Raw genomic sequence first — 22530 nt, forward strand, 5'->3', positions numbered from 1 at the left:
ACTAAATACACAGACAGCCTGCTTCCAATCCATCTACCAACAAACGCGCACATTATTATCAAGGAACTGGTTCCATTTGTAGCCAACACATGCAGCAGTTCTGGGCATACTACGTAATATCACTTCATGTGTGCAGAATCAGTTTGTCAATATACAAATTTCTTATAAATTTATTAATCCAGTTATTGTTATGCTGTTATATTCATTTGTCTACAATAAACAGAGAGAATGCAACAACTATTCATATGTATGGTCTAGATAACATTGTTTTTCCTTGTACAAATAACATTAACAAGTATATACAAAAATACACAATAAATATGACTTTATATGTCTGATGCAATTAGCTGAATTATGTTGCTGCACACATTACTGGCAATTATAGTAATAAAAACACTGATCATTACCTAAACATCACATATTACTACAGGAACATTGCAGCTAAATGAATTGTCGATAGGTCTTAAAAGTTTATACAGTTTGTGAGACTTCTGCAGAAGAAGCTCCTTATTTTAGACTAAATAGCAGAATACAAAATAGGGTACATAAATTAATCTTCTGGAATATATGTACATGTTTATCTAGAAATGACTAAATACAAAGTCTAACATTTAATCCAATGGTCATTAGCATGCGTTTTGATTTTCCTAAAAGATCTGTTATAGGTATTACTAAACAAATCAATCATAACTTATAAAATCAATCATAACTTATAAATCTGTAGTATAGCAATTAGACAGTAATATAAGCTTAAACAGCAGTGTGGGTTTATGTATTTTGGAAATAATATACACTGGATTAATGAGGGGATGGAAATTTATTTTTAAATAATAATTGTTATATTCTTTGTTACAGATATCCATAAGCAGTACACAATGTACAATAAACATTGAGGCTTTGCATGTACTATATCCTTTTAGACTGTCTCTTTCGCAAACACGGCTATTCAGGGATTTAAACTGTCTTGCACATTAGAGATCTAAGCCAAGGGGTCTTGAATTTAGACAAAAAAAAACAAAACTTAAATATGCAGGTGATCTGTTCTATTTTTATAAAAATATAAAATTCTCTATTGCAGTATGGAGGAGAGAGAGGGTGGACCTGGTTTTCCCAGCGGTAAGCAATCTGACCCTTTATGGTGTTTATTAATATTAACTTTTATTTGTAAGGCACCAGAATGTGCATGCAGCACTGTACAGAATATTTAGGATTATACATTTTATTTATTAATTATTCTTAGTGTATTGGCCTTGAGGCTGGGTAACTTAGATCCTGGAATTTCTTCTCCTCATCCTTTTGGCAACTGCCCTTACCTTAACTTAGGAAGCAATTTCACTTAAGAAAACACATAATATCCCCTATCCCTAGCTAACCTTACTCGCTTCCTTCCCTTGCTCAACTGAGCAGAGTCAAAGTATACACTTGTATGTGACATGAATGTTTTGTATTTACAGCTCTTCACGGTTTCACCAATGAGCCTACTTTGGCACTGTTGGTCATATTCCAACATCAATATCCATAATTATTTATGCAGTACTCAAATTCTATGTGGCTTTTTACTGAAGACATGGATTGTCCAATTTACTTAATTCTAAGCACAGCAAATACAATCTACCTAAATTGGGCAAAAAGTTTTTTGTTATAAAAAAAAAGTTGATAGTGTGTGAACTGAAAGCAAATATTCATGGTTTATTTTTTTTATAGGGGTGTATAGGATATTCGGTTCTATGTATTTATTATATCGTACTATATTAAAATAAGAAAATATTACTTTTTTCTTATTGTACAAATGTTTTATTGCTAGTAAATTGGTGGTACAAAATAGCAATAAAAAAAATATATTATTGTATAGTATATGATATTTTTTCACTTATTTTTCTATAGTCATATTTCTTTTTAGAGTTTTTAGATGATTATATGGAGCTCCATTTTCTGTCTACACCAGGTGCAAATAACGAGGGTCAGATGGCAACTGGAGTACGCTTGATCTACACAAATGTTGTTTTAGACATGGCTATGAAGGAATTACTAACGTGAAGAAACGCATCAGTGTTTTATTATTTGTAATTGCATGTTTTGAGAACTGTGTCATTGGTCTGTCAGACATTGTTAGAACCAGTACACGGACAGATCATAACTTCAGCAATCATCTTTATACAAAACGGTGACCTCCCCGAACACTAAAAGATTAATCAGCGTGAAAGAAGAGGTTAAGCGGCCCCAAACATGGGGCGATTTTACACACGATATGCACGATTTCGATCGATCGCAATGATCAATCGTGCATATCGTGTGTGGTTTGGCATGCTGTACGATGGCGATGTGCGTCCCCGCCATCGTACATCGGCATCGCAGATCTTATGGAAAAACCATAAGATCTGTGATCCATCATGCTGTTAAATAGGTAAACGAAGCATCTTGTAAGATGCATCGTTTACCATTCACAACAGCATGCGATGCATCGGGCTGAATTTGAGAACGTACCGAGGTGTTGTACGTTTTCAAATCGCACCGTGTATGGGCCGCTTTAAAGTTTCCATTGGCATTACAACAGCAGGGAACCCTGTTACACTACCAATAAGGACACATTTAAGAACTTTCCAAGTCAGTGACTAAGGGGTAAATTTACTAAGATGGGAGTTCTATTTAAGAAGTGATGTTGCCCATAGCAACCAATCAGATTCTGCTTCTCATTTATCTAGCACCTTCTAGAAGATAATAACTGGAATCTGATTGGTTGCTATGGGCAACATCACTTCTTAATAGAACTCCCGTCTAAGTAAATTTACCCCTAAGTGTGGAGAAAAAAAAAAAGAGTAAATTTTAAAATACTTATGTGAATGACAGATGTGTGTTAAAGTATATGTAAATCTGGTTTGAGATTAGTGCTGATCATGGGCACATTAATGTTAATGGACTTACCAATAAACCAGACTGGTGATATATGGAGCTATCGTATTTACAAAAGCATCACTAAAACCTGAACTGTTTGGGAGGCTTGAGGACCACGTTTGGGAACCTCTAATCTATACTATCAGCTGATTGAACCTGCACTACAGGATACTATGATAGAGGAGATCACCTTATACCAATAAACCAGACCGGCGATATATGAAACGATCGTATTTACAAAAGCTCTGCTAGCATTGCCAAAAGGACTACCATTATTGCAGCTACTGGATATGGTAACTATCATCATGTGGGTTTAAGTTTTATATAGCACCAAGAAAGAGACTGTTTCCTTGTATGGACTCATATGCTACTTAAGGCCCTAACTAAATACTACAGCTGGGACTGAGTACAACAGAATATGTGGATTGATTGATAATTTTATTTTTATTTCCATTTTATATTATAGATTTTACCTTCACAAACCCTGTGCAATATGCTTTTAGTATTGTGAACTTATGTACATGAATTTATTAGATTCTGGCCCCCATTTACTAACGGGTTTTATCACCAAAACGAGTGATAAATTTCACTGTGTATGATAAATGGTGCTCCATCCAATCAGCTCCCAGCACTCATTTTTCTAACAGTTGGGAGCTGATTGGCTGGAGCACCATTTATCATACACAGTGAAATTGATCACTCGTTTTGGTGACAACACTCGTTAGTAAATGGGGGCCTAAAATCTATATCTATATATGTTATTAGATTTTTGTATATTACTTTAGAGCGCTGTATCTTTCTCTCTTTTTTGCATACTTTGTACTGTGTACTGGTCTGCAGAACCCTTACTGCGCTTAATACAGAATAGAATGATAATGATGATGATGGTATATAAAATGTCACCCCAAAGGAAGCTAGCAGCTCTCGCAAAAAGGATTCTAATTCCTCAATAGGTAATGAAATATACAATCGGAGAGCGTTTAGAAAATACTGATGCTGTTTGCTATATCACTAACTAGTTATTCACTGTTGATATAAAACACGAAGTATATAAAATATTTGTTTAATACATTAATAAAAATATTTTTTTTCATACTGTCAGTCAAAAGTAGCAATACTTATAAATGCACAGTTGTAAATCACATCTCTGAAGAAAATATATTTTCTGTGCACAGTATTTTATATTTTACAAGATCAGTAGCATAAAAAAGGTTGATAATTACGTATCCAGGTTGCAGAACACTAAGTGTTGCAATACTCCAATTTCATAAATGTAGCTCAACTATATAGTGTCCAGCTGAAAAACAGTCCTTGCAGTAATCAGTAAAAATTAAATCAGTATATTCCTTAGTTAAAAGCTTGCAGAATATCCAATCGTAAACTGCTTTTGTAAATACGATAGTTCCACATATCGCCAGTCTGGTTTATTGGTATAAGGTGATCTCCTCTATCATAGTTTCCTGTAGTGCAGGTTCAATCAGCTGATAGTATAGATGGTTGGACACCAGTATGGGGTTTAAGAATAGCACAAATTACTTGCAGCACGGATCCAATCTGCATATGGTAGTGCAGAAACTTCCATGGGCAAATAGCGGCTCCTGTTGGGCTTTGTGTAGTGGAGAGTAGATCAGCCAGTTGCTTAACGCGTTTCGCTGTGCATAGTCACAGCTTTATCAAAAAGGTAGTGTTGGACTGGTATTGGGAACCTTTTATACAGGCTTTCTAAAATGGCTGCTAATTAGCAGCTGTGGTGCATTCACAAATTTGACATACAATACACATTAATACATTATATGATACAATCACTAACATAACAAGCATTAGGAGGCAGACCTATCCAAATAAAATCTAAAGAAAAATTAGATATATTGCATCAGAGTTTACAATGTGGTATTTACCTGCCGCGCGTCTCCGGAGCCCGCTCATGTGATGCAAACAAACGTCACGTGAAGCAGGGGAGAGATGACGCGGCGGGTGGGTGGCAATCAGTACACAGTCACTATTGGTCGTGAGTAAAGCCAGTATTGGCTATGGGCAGATTCACTGATTGTTATAACAGTGCTACACCAGAGACGGCCTTAGCCCAAATATTTTGGTAAGCGAATATATTTCTTGGCGCCCCCAGGCATATTGTTGCGAGCACCTGAAAATATTAAGGGGCCGTGGTCTCATGGAAAAAAAACATACCCATGAGCCACACCCCATTTTTGTCACACTGGATGCATGCCCAGCACTCCGGGAGCTGCTGGGAATTCCCCCAGTCCCTCTCTAGAGAATAGATGCGGCGTGCATGCGCATGGCAATTATTCACCACTTGCTCAATGCAGCTTACCCGCCTTTTGTTTTGCTTTACTTAGGATAGATATGGCTACTATGTAGGCGTATAGAAGTCACCCATTATCACACACAGTTGCATTGCATACTCACAGCAGTCATCCATTGTTTCACACACACTCACCCATTCCCTCTCACAAACACACAGTCACCCATTCTCTCTCTCACAGTCACCCATTATCTCTCTCTCTCTCTCACACACACAGTCACCCCATACACACACACACAGTCACCCATTCTCACACACAGTCACAGTCACCCATTCTCACACACAGTCACAGTCACCCATTCTCACACACAGTCACCCATTCACACACACAGTCACCCATTCTCTCTCTCACAGTCACCCATTATCTCTCTCACAGTCACCCATTATCTCTCTCTCTCTCTCACACACACAGTCACCCATACACACACACACAGTCAGCCATTCTCACACACACACGGTCACCCATTCTCACACACACACAGTCACCCATTCTTTCTCTCACAGTCACCCATACATACACACACACACAGTCACCCATTCTCTCTCTCACACACAGTCACCCATACACACACACCCATTCTCTCACAGTCACACACACACACAGTCTCCCATTGTCTGGGACACAAGGTAGTTTATTATATGAGTATCTAGAAATCTGGGTAATATAATGGGGCAGAGCAGGCTTAGGGGTCAGTCTAATATAAGAACAACCAGGGACAATAAGTTAGTGAACTTTGACCATTGGGGTCTGATCCCAATATCAGAATACTTGTTAAGGACTCTCATACCCAGATATCAAAAAGCAGTAAGAAGACCTTGCCGGACCTCAGGTAGTGACCCTGTAAAATTCTTCACCCCTCCAGTCCTGCCACCTGCAGTGTCTCAGTAATTGTTAATGTGTATTACACAGGACTCTGAGGCAGAGCCTGTCTCATACAGATCAGAAAGAAAAAAAAACAAAACAGCTTGTCCCCCTGATTATATGTTTTGTGTTATATTACTGTATAAAGACAATTTAACGCTGGGCGCATCCTTTACCGGTCTCCTGGTGCCTGAAGAGGGCAGCTGATGGCTACCTGCACCCTGCGGCTACTTCTGCGGCCCACAGTTCATAATTGCACCAGCCTGGGGGGGGGGGGGGGGGGGGAGGGAGAAATGCCCCCCGGACAGGGGCGGATCCAGAACAAAGTGGCAGGGGGGATACCTTGACAGGCGGGAAAGTGGGTGTGGCCTCACAGCAAGGGGCTTGGCCTATAATGGAATGCCGTATAGGCAGTGAATGACGCCTGGGAATGGGAAGACAGTGGCTGACACCAAAGGAAGGCAGTGGGTGACGTAGAAGATGGCAGGATAGGCACTGAAGGACAGGGAGAGGGTGACAGGGGATAGATTGTGGGAGATGGAGAGGCAGTGAGTGACAGGAGAGGGTGACGGGGAAAGGCAGTGGGTGACAGGAGAGAGTGACTGGGAGAGGCAGTGGGTGACGGGGAGAGGCAGTGGGTGACAGGAAAGGGTGACGGGGAGAGGCAGTGAGTGACAGGAAAGGGTGACGGGGAGAGGCAGTGAGTGACAGGAAAGGGTGATGGAGAGAGGCAGTGAGTGACAGGAGAGTGTGATGGGGAGAGGCAGTGAGTGACAGGAAAGGGTGACGGAGAGAGGCAGTGAGTGACAGGAAAGGGTGACGGAGAGAGGCAGTGAGTGACAGGAGAGGGTGACAGGGAGAGGCAGTGGGTGACAGGAAAGGGTGATCGGAGAGGCAGTGGGTGACAGGAAAGGTTGATGGGGAGAGGCAGTGGGTGACATGAAAGGGTGACGGGGAGAGGCAGTGAGTGACAGGAAAGGGTGACGGGAGAGGCAGTGAGTGACAGGAAAGGGTGATGGAGAGAGGCAGTGAGTGACAGGAAAGGGTGATGGGGAGAGGCAGTGGGTGACAAGAAAGGGTGACAGGGAGCACAGTGGACGGCAGCGAGAAGGTGGTGGACAGGGAGAAGATGACGGGGAGAGGCAGTGGCGCCAGGGAGAGGGTGACAGGCAGTGGATAAGGACAGGCAGTGGGTGACGCCAGGTAGTAGGTGAAAGGTAGTGGGTAACAGGGAGAAGCAGTGGGTGCTATATAGGGGGGCCCTGGCTGCATGGGAAGGGGGCAGTGAGTGGTGGCGGGAGGGGGGGGGACACTAGGCTGGAAAAGAGGGATCACTGCGATGAATGAGGGGGGACACTGACTGGACTGGCTGATCGGAGTTCTTGTTCAGGGGCAGTGGGCTGGTTGGGGGAGGGAAGGGGGAAGACACTGGGCTGGCAGGGTGGGAGACACTGGGATTGTGGTCAGTGAGATGGTGGGGGAAACTGGGCAGGATATGAAGGGGGCAGTGAGAAAGGGGTTGGTGGGGGGGGACACTGGGCTGAATGAGGAAGGATCATTGTGACTGGACTGGCTGGGGGGTTCTAGGTAGGGGGGCAGTGAGATGGGCACAGTGAGGTGGGTCAATAATGGTGGGGTACACTGGGCTAGACAGTGCCTCTGAGACATAGGGAGCAGTCAGGGGCATAGGGAGCAGTCAGAGGTGTCAGGGACATAGGGAGCCATCAGTGGCATAGGGAGCAGTCAGGGGCATAGGGAGCAATCAGTGGCATAGGAGAGCAGTCAGAGGCATAGGGACATAGGGAGTAATCAGTGGCATAGGGAACAGTCAGGGGCCAGCAGTTGACAGGTCTGGGGTGCAGCATATTGCAGGGCAAGCAGAGACAGTGAGTAACTGACCTGAAAGAGCACATAGTCAGCAACACCACCAGTTCCACGCCCACCAGCCTCCCATGCTGCGGCACCTGTAACTTCCTTTCCACTGCACAGCATGGAACCCTCGATGATGCTGGGATTAGAGGAGCTCTTGTAGAGGTGCACTCTGGTCCATGGGGAGGGGCCAGCTACCCGGAAAAGCACATGTAAGCTGGGGCCAGCCCGGCAATGTGCCCTGAAGCTGGCTCATTAAGCTGGGGACATAAAACTATAAACGCTGCAGTCAGCACCCCAGCAAATAGAAAGATAGGACAGTGCAGGAGAGATTCCCAGAAAGGGGGCATTACCTCTCCTCGGCGGCTCCCCTCATTGAGCCCAGCGTAATTAAAGTACCGACCCGGCTGCACTGCTCCCTCTCCGACGGCGCCTATCTCATTGTCACTGGCAGGCGGCAGCCTGGACGGGAGGTGCTGTACCTCAGCCCGCAGCAGGAATATGCCCACCAGGTGCCAGCACCGATCCATCTCAAACGCCGGCTGCAGCTCCCACTCCTCTCCGCCCAATTGTCCAGCCCCGTCTGCGCCTGCAACGTGACGTCATGACATCACAGTGCTTCTTACAAGGTCTGCCCGCCCGCTGCCTTGTGTTAGTTAAATAATAAATTACCATGGTCGCAGCCAGGGCGCCCTACGCAGCTGCGTACCATGTGTAATTATAGACCCGGCCCTGTGCTACACCATGGTATACCATCCAGTTCACGTGTTTGTTTACACCACGTGACTGGTCTGGAGTTACTCACGACCAATAGTGACTGTGTACTGATTGCCACCCACCCGCCGCATCATCTCTCCCATGCTCCACGTGATTATTTGGATAGATCTGCCTCCTACTGCTTATGTTAGTGATTACATCATAATATGTATTATAATGTATGTATTATATCAATCCATACAAATTCAAAACAATACAATACTGTTACGATCCGCTGCCGGGATTTCTGACAGCCTTGCAGTTTCCAGTTCTGGCTGTTGCTAGGCAGCAGGGAAGCTGTCAGTATTGTGGAAGTTTTCAGCTGCAGCCAGTCTGTAATCAAGAGTGTGTGCAGTTTAACTGCAAATTAATCTCCAATCAAGGAAGCTGGTTTGCAATGGTTCCTCTTCCTGTTAAATAGCAGTCAGTCCCAGCATTCCCTGCTGGTGATAGTCTGTTTAGTTCCGTCATGCTCAGCGGTCTACTGTCTCGTCAGAGCCATTTACCTGTGCCAGTTAATCTGTGTTCCTGGTCGAGTATCTCCCAATCTGATCTGATAGTGTTACCAGCCTGCGGTCCAGCTATGTTACCAGCCTGTGGCCTAGTCACGTTGATTATCATCCACATTAGTCTACAGTTCAGCTGCACCATCTGTAGCCAGCCGCTGTTCCTTCCTGCGGCCCAGTTGTGTACAAGTCAGCAGTTCCCATTCATACCTGCGACTCTTACAATCTAGTGCAGCCCTGCCGCAGCATATCTCCATCACTACCTGCAGTCCACTCCGGTGTGCCATCATATCTGCGAAATTACCATCTCTGCTGGCAGAGAACTGCCTTACCGGTTGCCCACCTGCTAGGGTATCAGTCCTCGCCAAGTGCACCGCTGGGTATTCAGGTTCAGTCTCCGCCCAGATCAAGATTGCCAGCTCAGGTATGTCCCAACTGTATACCATCTCCTACCTTCAGGTGTTAGTTAGATAAGCCCACACTGTGCAGAGTGTAAGTCCTGGCGCCAGCCTAAGTACCAGTGTGCATATTCAGTCACTAAGGGAACCAGAGCCTTAACTAGACTTTTTGGTGCCCTGTGCAAGAAAGGACATTGGCGCCCCCCTTATTTTTCATATGGGGACAAAACGCACCTGAGAAAGGGGCATGGCCTCATGGGGAAGGGCCAGGTAAAAGATGGGGAGGCCAGGAGATGCTGGGGATAAAATAAGAGGAAGCTACAACTGAGAATGATTATAAACAGAAAATTGAAAGGCTCAAACAGCGCCACTCTGCCCTGTGGTGCCCTGTGCGGTGGCACAGGTCGCACTACCCTAGTTATCCTGTAGGGAATAACGGGTTAGTGTTAAAGGCGGAAGATCTCAGTGACTCTGTGGGTTTATCTTAAGTCACACTTTAGCATCATAACAACTACACATTTTAAAAGGTATTTTGCACTCGCCTGATCGATCAGTCTCCTGTATTGAGTCAGTAAATAGGTTGTGAATTTGTTTCATAAGGCTAATTTTGAATAACAATAAGTGAAGGTAAAATACTTATATATTAGAGGCGTCACCTTGTTTAGATTTTATTAGCCTTTATTGATAGCAGCACATTAATCAGTGCTTTACAGACGATGTTTAATCATTAACTTCAGTACCTGCCCCAGTGGAGCTTACAATCTAGATAATCTGCCACAGAAACATTAAATACACCAGCTAAACTACTCTGCCTAGATTGCTTCAAACAAGATAAGGATTTTCATAACTCTTTAACAAGCTTTTTAGAAAAAACATCTAGTTATCCAGTAAGCCATAAAGTGGTTTAGTGTTATAGCACAGAGACAATATTACCTAGCTGTTAGAGTGAGTTTGACAACTACAGCCATGGCACTACAACTACAGTTCTACTAAGGACTGCTCTTTCAATATTACCCCATAGCTTTGCAATAATCTAGTAATGAATAATGAGCAATCTGCTGTACATAGTGACTCATGTGTTAAACATATTGGGGCATATCCAATTAGGTGCGAGTTAACCAAAAATCTCGCACCTGCTGTGTTTTTCCCGCAGGTATTAGATTTTTGGTATACAATTGGGTGTGCAGGGTTTTTTTTTTTTTTTTTTTTTTGAGTGCCTCCAGAACAGGTCCAATTTTTCCTAAAATCCATATTTTAAAGGAATCATTGTCTGCACCTGCTGTAGACCCCTATGGACACCCTATGTACCCTGCCTCCCCAATGACTAAATAAGCAATTGTAAGTTCCAAGTTAGCTTAATAAGTCCTTAATTACGCATCTTCTGCAGCTCTGTTCTCCCCCTCCATCTCTTCACCAGCATTGCAGGCAGCTTCCATGGAATGGGCAGGCACAGGACAGGAACTAACCCTAAAGCTTTCACCCACACTACACTTAAGCTTGCACCCTACCACCCTTAACCCTGCACCCACTCCTTGCACACACTAGACTACCCCTAACCCTGCTTCCACTGACCTCATACACTACCCCTAACCCTGCTCCCCGCACACACTCAGGGTTGGACTGGCCGACAGGGGAAATCCCCGGTGGGCCCCACTCCCTCCTCTAGGAGTTATATTGCAGACTGTGCACTGAATTGTTCACAGTTACTCAGGGGCGTATTTATAATGCGGTGCACACGGGCCCCAGGTCCAAGAGGGGCCCACACCGCACACCCTGCACCCACCATATTATACTTACCACTCCGGAGTCCCACATCAGTGCCGCTGTCAGAGCTGTAAAAAACGCCTGATAGATCTATCCATCTACATACCCACATGTAGATATACACAGATATATTTATATACACACACACACACACACACACACACACATACTGTACACATAGAGATAGATACAAATACATCATACTTGCCGACATTCAGCTCCCTCCTTCCAGGAGGGAGCTGAATGCCTGCATTCTGTGGGGGGCGTGGCTGGACTGTGATGCCGTTTTGGGGGCGGGGCTGGGGGCGTGACCGCCCGATTGCGTCATCGTGGCCCCGCCCCCTCTTCACAATGCCAGAAAAAGGCATTGTAAAGCAGGGGGCGGAGCCTTGATGACGCGATTCAGCGCGAATCGCGTCATCGGGCCCCCCGGCAGTGGGGGGTTTTACTAGTAGTTTGGGGGGGGTAGGCGGCAGCCGGGAAGCTTGCCTGCTTTTCCGGGGGGTCGGGAGCGGCACCCGATATTCGGGAGGCTCCCGACCAAATCGGGAGGGTAGGCAAGCCTGATATACATACACACACAAGCAAGCACATTCAATAAAGAAACATATCTAACAAAATAGCAATCAATAACAACATGCACAAAACTGAAAATACAATATGGAGTATAAATGAATTAGCTGCTCCTTTTTTAATTCTTAGACCAGTCAGTAAAAGAAATATTATTTGTAGAAGAGATCTAATAGGATGAGCGCTTATGGTGTAGGTTAGCACTATAGTAAAAGTCAGAACTAAATTGGCACACATTAAGTATATATGTAGAGGTTTATTTGGCGGGAGCGTTGTAGATTATGTTCTACACTTGAATCCCTCATTCACATGAGCAAACATAAAATAAACGTCCTATGAAAGAAACAAAAGCACTTCTCATGTGTAAAATCAATTTGGAGGTGACTTTAACAGGAACAAATACGTGAATACATCATATATGAGATAAGCTATTTTATCTGCAGAAACACGGCATTTGATAAAGGCTTTTTTGAATATTTAAGGTGCCAGATTACTCAGGGAAACACCAAGGAACAGATAGCAGCAAAATCATCAGACTAAAAAGCGAGGGAGGCCATCCAACGCTGCAAGGAAGTTGTCACACAATACATATATACACACACACGCACAGTTTTTTCTTTTTACCAGTTCCCATATTTTATCCACACGAGATATTTTGATATAACACTTATGCTGGGTACACATTAGTCGATATGCCGTCCGACCTGGCAGGCACATCAATATCGGCCAGTATGTATGCACTACAAATAAGTGCACTCCCATTTGGTCGTCAGTCGCATCAAATACATAAATACAGCTCAATCTGACAATGCGACTGACGACCCCATGCAGTTGGATGCGGCTGGTGCTGACATATAGGGCACCGATCGTGCAATATGTACCAGCCACCCGATATGTCGGCGGTACGATTTTCCATCGCAGCGCTGGGTACACACATCAATAAGTGTGTACCCAGCTTTACAGCTTTGAGTCTGTTTTTCCACTATTTATATCACAGTGCTGCCCAGGGCCGTAACTAGTGTGGTGCGACCAGTGCCATGGCACAGGGTACGGCAGGGGGCGCTATTTGTGCCTGTCATTTGTCCAGTTTATTATCATTCTCACTTGTAGCTTCCTCTTCTTTTATCTCCAGCATTTCCTGGCCTCCCTTATCTCTACCCTGGCCCCTCCCCATGTTGAAGCCGTGGCCCTTTCTCAGACGCACTCTCTTATGTCCCTATTTAAAAAAATGGGGGGGGGGGCGCCAATGCTCTCTCTTGCACAGGGCACCAAAAAGTCTAGTTACGGCCCTGGTGCTGCCCATGGATGCCGTTTATATTGTGGACTTTGGAATGGCACCATGTCACGCTAGATAGACCTAAATATATACATACAGTGTGTACACTGATAGATAGATATAGATAGATAGATTAGATATCTAATCTATCTGGTTGCCGCCTCCTGGGGTAAGCGGCAGTACCTTGCACACAGCAGGAAGTTAGTTAGTGGCCATGGTAACAGTTTCCACAGCTAGCTTCATTTGAGAGCACAAAACAAGATTAAATCTTAGCTTGTTTGGCTCCAATTACCATACAACTCCCTCTCGTGAGTTGGACACCAGGGAGCTTATTCAGACCCGGTCGTTAGCTCTACGAGCTCGCAACTGGGTCGATGTTGCTCCAGTGCGCATGCGCACGACAGAGCCGTCTTCGTTGTGCGCATGCACGAGACCCGGCTAACGACGGGTGATCCGTCGTTAGGGGTCTCGTAGCAGACGGGGCGAGCTGTCGATGTTGAGTGACAGCTCGCTCCATTTGCTGGGAGGGCCAGGGGCGTGCCCGGCCAAACGGAGGCGTTCCTATCGGAACGCTTGCCGTTTGGGGGCGGCCCCACTGACATCATCAGCGATGTCAGTGGGGAGCTTCCTACTCAAACAGAGCAGGAAGCTCCCTGGGGTTTAAGGTTGACGAGACCCTACCTTAGGGTCTCGTCGTAAGCCCCAATGCTCTTACCCTTAGCGGTAGTTAGATCTGTGGGTGTTAACCCACAGCCTAACGACCAACATGGAGGCGGCCGTTCAGGATGCAAGCGGCCGCCCTGTTTCAGAACGACCGCTTGCATCCTACGTCTGTCTCTGAATGAGGCCCTAGGTCCTTCCACATTAAAACAGCATTTAGCACAGGATTTACAATCAAAAGCAATGGTCTATTTCTCTCTGCAGGCCTCAACCTGCTCACCCAAGGCAGTGAGAGGCAGACTACCAAAACTGAGCCACCTTTCATCAGTCTCTCACAGGTGGTCTGGCAATCAAGGTTTCTAATTAGTTAACTGTCTACTAGACAGAAGCAGGGAACCTGGGGCATATATATCTCCCAATTGGAGCTCACGAACTGGAACCCTCTGCTGATTGGCTTGCGACCGGCACCACATTAGACTGACGGTGTCTCTGTGCCTCTCAAGGCCGGGATGCGGCTCCAAACCCACAAGAGCAGCAAACTAGCCTCCCGGCACGTGCCCCCTTAGCCCCCCCCTGTTTGCGGTCCTTTTACTAGTATTACTATATTGGAGGATCTTGGGGTGCCTCCTGGTAAATTGGCTCTCTATTTAGAAACACATGAATAGATGACCCAAAGTGGGACTATTATAATGTAGTGTAGTGCCACCTGATGCCTTGGCATGGCTGGTGGCTTACCATATGTTTGCAAATGTGTGTAACCGAGTCCTCTGCATTTTATTATTATGTAGGCTGCAAGTATCTTTTGTTGGGCCATTGCAGTGTGCTGGGGGAAATTGCTTAATTTGTTTTTCTTGTCTAGTTTAACCCCCTTGATTTCATGCACCTGTTAATAAAATGGATTCTGAGCAACTTTCATTCAGTGCAGCGGAGACAGAAGAAATGTACAGACTCCAGCTTCAAAATAAATATGTATTATATAAATATCACGGATTGTATTAACACACGTACAGGCATGCTGGTAGTGGCACAGGGGATAGGCTGGACCTAATTTACAGTTTAGTGGACTATGGTGTAAATTGCACTTTTTGAACAAACCATGTACCTACAAGCAAGGTGTGAACATGCATTTTTTTTGTCGGTGGCTGTAAAAATCAATTCATGAAGGAGTCAGACAGTAGTAAAATAGAGGTATCGGAGTTGAATGTTTGGTGTACTCACTCCACAGCCATGCTTCCATTCTATGTATCACAAGTGTTGTTGGTGTGTAAGTTGTCTTCCATGCATGATTTTAGCGTGCGGACGGGGATGGTATACCTGTTTAAGACAGATTTTTTTGCACCTAGCATGGAGTGGGAGTATGTCCAAATACTAATAATGAAGGCTGTGGACATTGGGTGGGATAGGCTGCCACATGCAGTTGTAAGGATTCTCGCATTAGCAGAAGGAGATAAGTTGGATGCCACAGAATGGAAAATCAGCCACAAATGTGTTCTACTCAGAATCAGGTGTGTTACTGAGAAAGGACCCATCATGCTTTGAAGAGGAGGGAGTCATCTGATGTATTGCTAAAAATGACCCCCGATTTACTATAGAAACTATCAATTGCATAGTCTGGCAGTCACTCTAATTATGGAGACATGCCAACAAACGTCACCACCATCCATCTCCTACCTACCTCAACACACCAGTGAATGGCTGTTCTTCAATAACAGATTACAGAATGAATGCTGAAGACTTCCTGCAATTACTATAGTTTGGTTACTGACAGAGAAAGGTGCTGGCACAGGGGACTAGGAGGAAGTCCTCTATTTCTCCTGCCCCAATTACAAGGCAGTCACCATGCGCAGTGTAGGTTTTGAGGGTAGGTGAAAGAGGTGGGCACAGAAAGGAGTAGGATACTTGGGTGTCCTTTGAGGACTCAGTGGTAGCGATAACAGATCGGGCCATTACACAATCTGAGCTGGGTATGGATGGGTAAAAACTGACTGTGTGGACCAACTGGGTGGCTCAAAAGAAGTGGCTGCATTATGGTCCTCTCTGCAGACCATGGGAGGGGAGGAAATATACAAGTGATTTGTCACAGAAGTGAAGCAACACCCCCAGAAGAATCACCACAAAATGGAGGCAGAAGAATAGTAAAGCTGGTGAAGAAGTAGATTTGGTAGCTGGAAACTTCCTTTAAAATGAAGGGTATATCTGCTGGGGGAAGATGCATTGTGTAGAGAATGTAGAAAAAGCATATACTGTCTGGTTTCTAAAAGCTATTAATAAAAAAAAAAAAAATAAACATAGATTAACCTGATAATTCATAAACTAACAAAAAAAATGTTTTTAGCTTAAAATTGTTTATCATAAACGCTAAAGTTGATAATCCTAACACAATACCATCACTGGTGTCCAGGATAATACACAAAACAATATGCCTGCATGTTGTGGCCCTAATATGCTGCTATTCGAAAGCAAATAAAGCATAGTCATCCCAAATGAAGCTATTCTACGTTAAAGAGGAACAAAATTTGTCACACACTGTGCTGCAAAATATTTGCCTCATTCAGCACTTTTACTTTCCCCAAATTTATTTTACCTTACTTGTTTTCAGTAGAACCCCATTTGATCATGGTCCTCCATGGCCCTCATAGACTATATTCTGTGGCATGCCAATCTCTGATATTTTACCCATTACGCTGAGAACTTCTGTACTCAAGGCAATAACCCAGACAGTTAGAACTGACCCATTTTCTAAGCTATATTCCTAAATGTTAGATTAGTAATCAGAACCACTGATTACTTTAATGTATAAAAAAATTATGGCTAGCCCCTTTCTTGTTAATCAATTTGTCCATCATTTGTTCCCATTGATGCACACAATTAGTTTTGATGTACGACAGCATCAGTGTCAAATGTCTGAATTTCAGCCATACCAAAACTGGGCAGGACATGCAATCTTATGGTACATACACACGGTCAGATTTTTCTTCAGATCTGAACGATAATGATTTAAAAAATCTTTCATATCTGAAGGAAAATCTGACATGTTTGAACGATGAACAATGCGCGTTCCCGATCAGTGGCAAACGCAGGATTCTGAAAGGGGGGTTTCCAATTTCCAAATACAGAGCCAATTAAAGAAAATCCACAGATTATATACAGTCAGGTCCATAAATATTGGGACATTGACAGAATTTTCATATTTTGTCCTCTATTCACCACCACAATGGCTTTGAAATGAAACAAACAAGATGTGATTTAACTGCAGACTTTCAGATTTAATTTGAGGGTAATTACATACAAATCAGGTGAACGGTGTAGGAATTATAACAGCTTCTATATGTGCCTCCCACTTTTTAAGGGGCCAAAAGTAATGGGACAAACTAAACAATCCTAAATCTAACATTCACTTTTCAATACTTTGTTGCAAATCCTTTGCAGGCAATTACAGCATGAAGTCTGGAACGCATAGACATCACCAGACGCTGGGTTTCATCCCTGGTGATGCTCTGCCAGGCCTCTACTGCAAATGTCTTTAGTTCCTGCTTGTTCTTGGGGCATTTTCCCTTCAGTTTTGTCTTCATCAAGTGAAATGCATGCTCAATCGGATTCAGGTCAGGGGATTGACTTGGCCATTGCATAACATTCCACTTTTTAGCCTTAAAAAACTCTTTGGTTGCTTTTGCAGCATGCTTCGGGTCATTGTCCATCTGCACTGAAGTGCTGTCCAATGAGTTCTGAAGCATTTGACTGAATATGAGCATATAATATTGCCGAAATCAGAATTCATTCTGCTGCTTTTGTCAGCAGTCACATCATCAATAAATACAAGGGAACCAGTTCCATTGGCAGCCATACATGCCCACGCCATGACACTACCACCACCATGCTTCACTGACGAGGTGATATGTTTTGGATCATGAGCAGTTCCTTTCCTTCTCTTCTCTTCCCATCACTCTGGTACAAGTGGATCTTTGTCTCATCTGTCAATAGGATGTTGTTCCAGAACTGTAATGGCTTTTTTAGATGCTGTTTGGCAAACTCTAATCTGGTCTTCCTGTTTTTGTGGCTCACCAATGGTTTGTAATTTGTGGTGAACCCTCTATATTCACTCTTGAGAAGTCTTCTCTTAATTTTTGACTTTGACACATATACATCTACCTCCTGGAGAGTGTTCTTGATTTGGCCAACTGTTGTGAAGGGGTTTTTCTTCACCAGGGAAAGAATTCTTTTGTCATCCACCACAGCTGTTTTCCGTGGTCTTCCGGGTCTTTTGGTGTTGCTGAGCTCTCTGGTGCGTTCTTTCTTTTTAAGAATGGTCCAAACAGTTGATTTGGCCACACCTAATGTTTTTGCCATCTCTCTGATGGGATTGTTTTGATTTTTCAGCCTAATGATGGCTTGCTTCACTGATAGGGACAGCTCTTTGGATCTCATATTGAGAGTTGACAGCAACTGATTCCAAATGCAAATGTCACACCTAGAATAAACTCCAGACCTTTTACCTGCTTAATTGATAATGAAATAATGAGGGAATAGCCCACACACCTGTCCATGAAATAGCTTTGGAGTTGATAGTCCCATTACTTTTGGCCCCTTAAAAAGTGGGAGGCACATATTGAAACTGTTGTAATTCCTACACCGTTCACCCGATTTGGATGTAATTACTTTCAAATTAAATCTGAAAGTCTGCAGTTAAAATCACATCTTGTTTGTTTCATTTCAAAGCCATTGCGGTGGTGAAGAGAGGCCAAAATCTGAAAATTCTGTCAATGTCCCAATATTTATGGACCTGACTCTCTGTGTGTGTGTGTATGTGTGTATAATATATATATATATATATATATATATATATATATATATATATATATATATATATATATATATATAGAGAGAGAGAGAGAGAGAGAGAGAGAGAGAGAGAGAGAGAGAGAGAGAGAGAGAGAGAGAGAGAGAGAGAGAGAGAGAGAGAGAGAGAGAGATATTATATATATATATATATAGAAATATATACACACACACACACACACACACACACACATACAGTGTTCACTCTAGCTCCGGCGGCAGGCAGGGCGCCGGAGCTAGAGAGGGCAACCTTGTGCGCGCGCGAGCACGAAAAGGGGGCGTGGTCATGAAAAGGGGGCGTGTCTATAAGACACGTCCCCTTTTCGTCCTACTTGGGGGCGTGCCCGGCGCTTACGGACATGCCGGGCAGCCCCCAAGCGCTGCAGAAAGGGAGAATAGATGCCGGGCGCAGCGCCCGGCGTCTATTCTCCGGCGGTGACCGGGTCACCGCATGTTTCTCCACCCGCGGGACACTGCGTCCCGCGGGTGAGAACGGCACCCGCAGGCTGTGAGGGCAGGGCGCTTTTTGCCCTCCAGAAGCAGGGCAGGGCGCCGCGCCAAGCTAAAACAGCCTAGCGGGAACGCTATATTATATTACACACACACACACATATATATATATATATATATATATATATACACACACACACACACACACACACACACACACACACACACACATACACACACTTATACATACATACATCCCAATAGCCCAGTCCGGCACTCCCACAATCTAACTAGTGTCAAACGGTGGGGATTTTATAAAAAAAACAGATGAAAACAGGCAGCAGCACTCGCTGTTTCAGAGAGATATATATATATATATATATACATACATACACACACACACACACACACACACACACACACACACACATATATATATTTGATGGACTGTTCAGCATTACACACACACACTCACAAAGACTACACACACACACTGACAGACACACAAGGACTGCACACACACACTGATACAGACACACGGCTAGGGCACTCACAAAGACTACACGCACACTGACACAGAATACACACACACACTGACAGACTACACAGACACACACACTGATAGGGCACTCACAAAGACTACACACACACATATAGACACACACTGACACAGAGTACACAAACACACACACACTGACACAGACATACAACACACACTCCTTCACCTGCGGCTCCAGGAGAAGCGCCGGGAATAGTCAGCACCCGGCGGCAGCTCAGCTTCTCAGCTGCCTCTCACGTTGCCAATCGGAACTGCCTGGGAGGAGCTGCGCGCTGCCGCTGCAGCTCCCCCTACGTTCAGCCAGCAGCCAAGCTCCAGCCAGTTGTAAGCAGAACTCCGGGGCCCGGCTGCTCCTTCTTTTCTTTAGAAAAAAAGAATAATTCAGCCAGGCAGCGATGGAGCGGCGGCCACGGGGGGTGGGGGGTGGGGTCTTCTAGGTACTCGGAAACCCCATTGCGTGCGCGTATGCCGATGGTCAGATAACGATATCGGACATCTGATGTGTTTGCAGTCAGTTTTGGACGATTTCAGTCATTTTAATGCAGTCAAAAATCGTTCATAGTTCAAATCGTTGGTCAACTCTGTCATTGAAGCCAAAAAAGGATAGTGTGTGTGTATATATATATATATATATATATATATATATATATATATATATAATTTCATTGAGTTTACCCTTATGGATAAAAAGTAACACTAATGAGCATTGATACAGATCACGTTTTTATTTAGTAATTGCCATCCGCTACTGTCAGATAAAAAGTGCAAATTGCAATGTGTGTAATGCAGCTTGTGTTCATTCTCTGTATCAGTTACACAGGCATTGTCTATCTCTGTCAGGGGAAGAAAAGAATAACTGCAACGCAAGCAGACACCAGCACAGCCAGCCTTATTGTACACATCATCATGTTAGAGCAAGATATTCGCTTTCTCTCTTTCCCTTTTATAGATGTATTCAGTTAGCTCACCAAATTGGCCCCACCTCTTTCTGAGAAATAGACGTTACCTTATTCAAGAAGGAATCTGCACTGCATTTTTCTGTCTAGCTCTTGAGAGGATAATTTTCATGTAAGTTTAATTATGTTTTAAGTCAGCCTCGGAGCAGCAGAAGAAAACACTGTTGGTCATCTGATCTGCAGAGAAAGCAATTCAAAAATCACACATCAATGTACCCAGACATGAGGCACGTCGGTCTGAGGGGGGATTCATAACATAACATCTGTATGTAAGTTCCAGGATAAAGGAGGATAAGGTAAATCAACAAATACACATTGTTCTGTAAACAATATGACTATTTCAAAGAATATCTGACAAACTGCACACACTCTATGGCAAAGATAGGCCACCCGATATACTTCTAATCTTCTAAAAGGCTGCGTATTGCCCTTTGAGGGAAGATGTATCAAACCTTCTAAAAAGAACAAATGAAGGTGTTGCCTACACCAACCAATCATTTTACAGAAATGAACAAGATAAATAAGTAGAATCTGATTGGTTGCTATGGGCAACACCTCAACTTGCCCTCTTTTTGAAGGTTTGGCCTATTTTTCAAGCTGGTTTTCCATAAAATTATACAGACACTGCAGTTTCTGCATTATTTGATGTATCCTGGCTACTAACAGCCTAATGCAGAAGATGTCACAGAAATCCACTGCCATAGGCTTATTACCGCTGCAGTCAATGGGGACTGCAGTTTGACCACCATGTACCATGCTTGCCGACTATCTGGCTGCCCCTTCCGGGAGGGAGCAGCCAGATCGGCTTGACTATCTGGCCACCAAACGGGGGCGGCGCCGGCCAGACTACAAGAGTTTACGGGCAGAGCACCGCGACGAATCGGCCCCGCCCCCGCTACACACTGCCGATATTACAGGCAGCGTGAAGCAGGGGGCGGGGCCAAAATGACGCGATTCAGCATGAATCGCGTCACAGGCCACCCACTGCCGGGGATTTTTCTGTAATTGCAGTGAGGGGCAGGAGGGGTCGGTAGCTGCCAGGAGACTTGCCTGCCTTCCCGGGAGGTCGGGAGCGGCACCCGATTTTCGGGAGGCTCCCGACCAAATCGGGAGGGTAGGCAAGTATGCCATGTACCAAACACAGAAAAGCTTTTTGAAGTCTTGTCCCTTTGGTTTGTGTCATCCTCAGATGACGTACACCAAATTTATGCCTATTGAGACATCTTCCGATTCCTTTCCGGATTCCTCTGTCTGGTTCCCGAATTGGACAATGTGCTGTGTCAGATTCTCAGGAAGAGTCTTTCACAAATATGAAAGACACCTGAAATATGATTAGAATGTAACTCGCGGGGACTTCGTACATAGCGGGGATAATCTTGCTGCAATGTACAATGCAAATAATCAGGACACTTCCGCAATTTTTAGTACATTTGCCCCTTAAGCTTAATAATTTAAAACAATACCATTAAGAAAGACATCTGTAATAACATAACATGTCAGCAGATATATTAAGCAAGTGTTACAAAATATAACAAACAAATTTGACAAAACAACAAGAAGGAGTTGGTAGCTGCAGGTGAAGGATCAGGGAGGTGTTGCCCAACACCGTCAGCTAAACTGAACAGCACACAGTAAAGTGGGATTTTCTGTGTTATTGTGATTCTTTTATTGTTCCCTAAAAGCATGAAATAAGAAATACAGCCTATGGTGGTAATATTTTTTACACTCATGTACCATAGGCCGTAACAGTTAGTAAAACGGAGATTGGAAGATTCTCATACTTTGTATATTTAGCTTTTAAATGACCATTAAGAACGAATGTTTTCAGTAATCAGTATGAGAGTAATTGCAAC

The 22530-nt window shown here is 44.1% G+C and overlaps 1 protein-coding gene across 3 annotated transcripts in view; it reads right to left on the reverse strand.

Annotated features, from left to right (window-relative positions):
- Window positions 1-22530, reverse strand: part of BACH2 (BACH transcriptional regulator 2) — a 344951-nt gene that overhangs the window by 261703 nt on the left and 60718 nt on the right. The window contains exon 3 of one of the 3 annotated variants that reach the window (XM_088470814.1): window positions 20728-20854. The exons of the other annotated variants lie outside the window; for them this stretch is intronic. The gene's annotated coding sequence lies outside the window, so the exon portion shown is untranslated. The remainder of the gene's footprint in view (window positions 1-20727; window positions 20855-22530) is intronic. 3 annotated transcript variants of the gene reach the window in all.

The sequence above is a fragment of the Taudactylus pleione genome, unplaced genomic scaffold (assembly GCF_031769625.1).
Source record: "Taudactylus pleione unplaced genomic scaffold, aTauple2 ptg000015l, whole genome shotgun sequence".
NCBI classification, from domain to species: domain Eukaryota; kingdom Metazoa; phylum Chordata; class Amphibia; order Anura; family Myobatrachidae; genus Taudactylus; species Taudactylus pleione.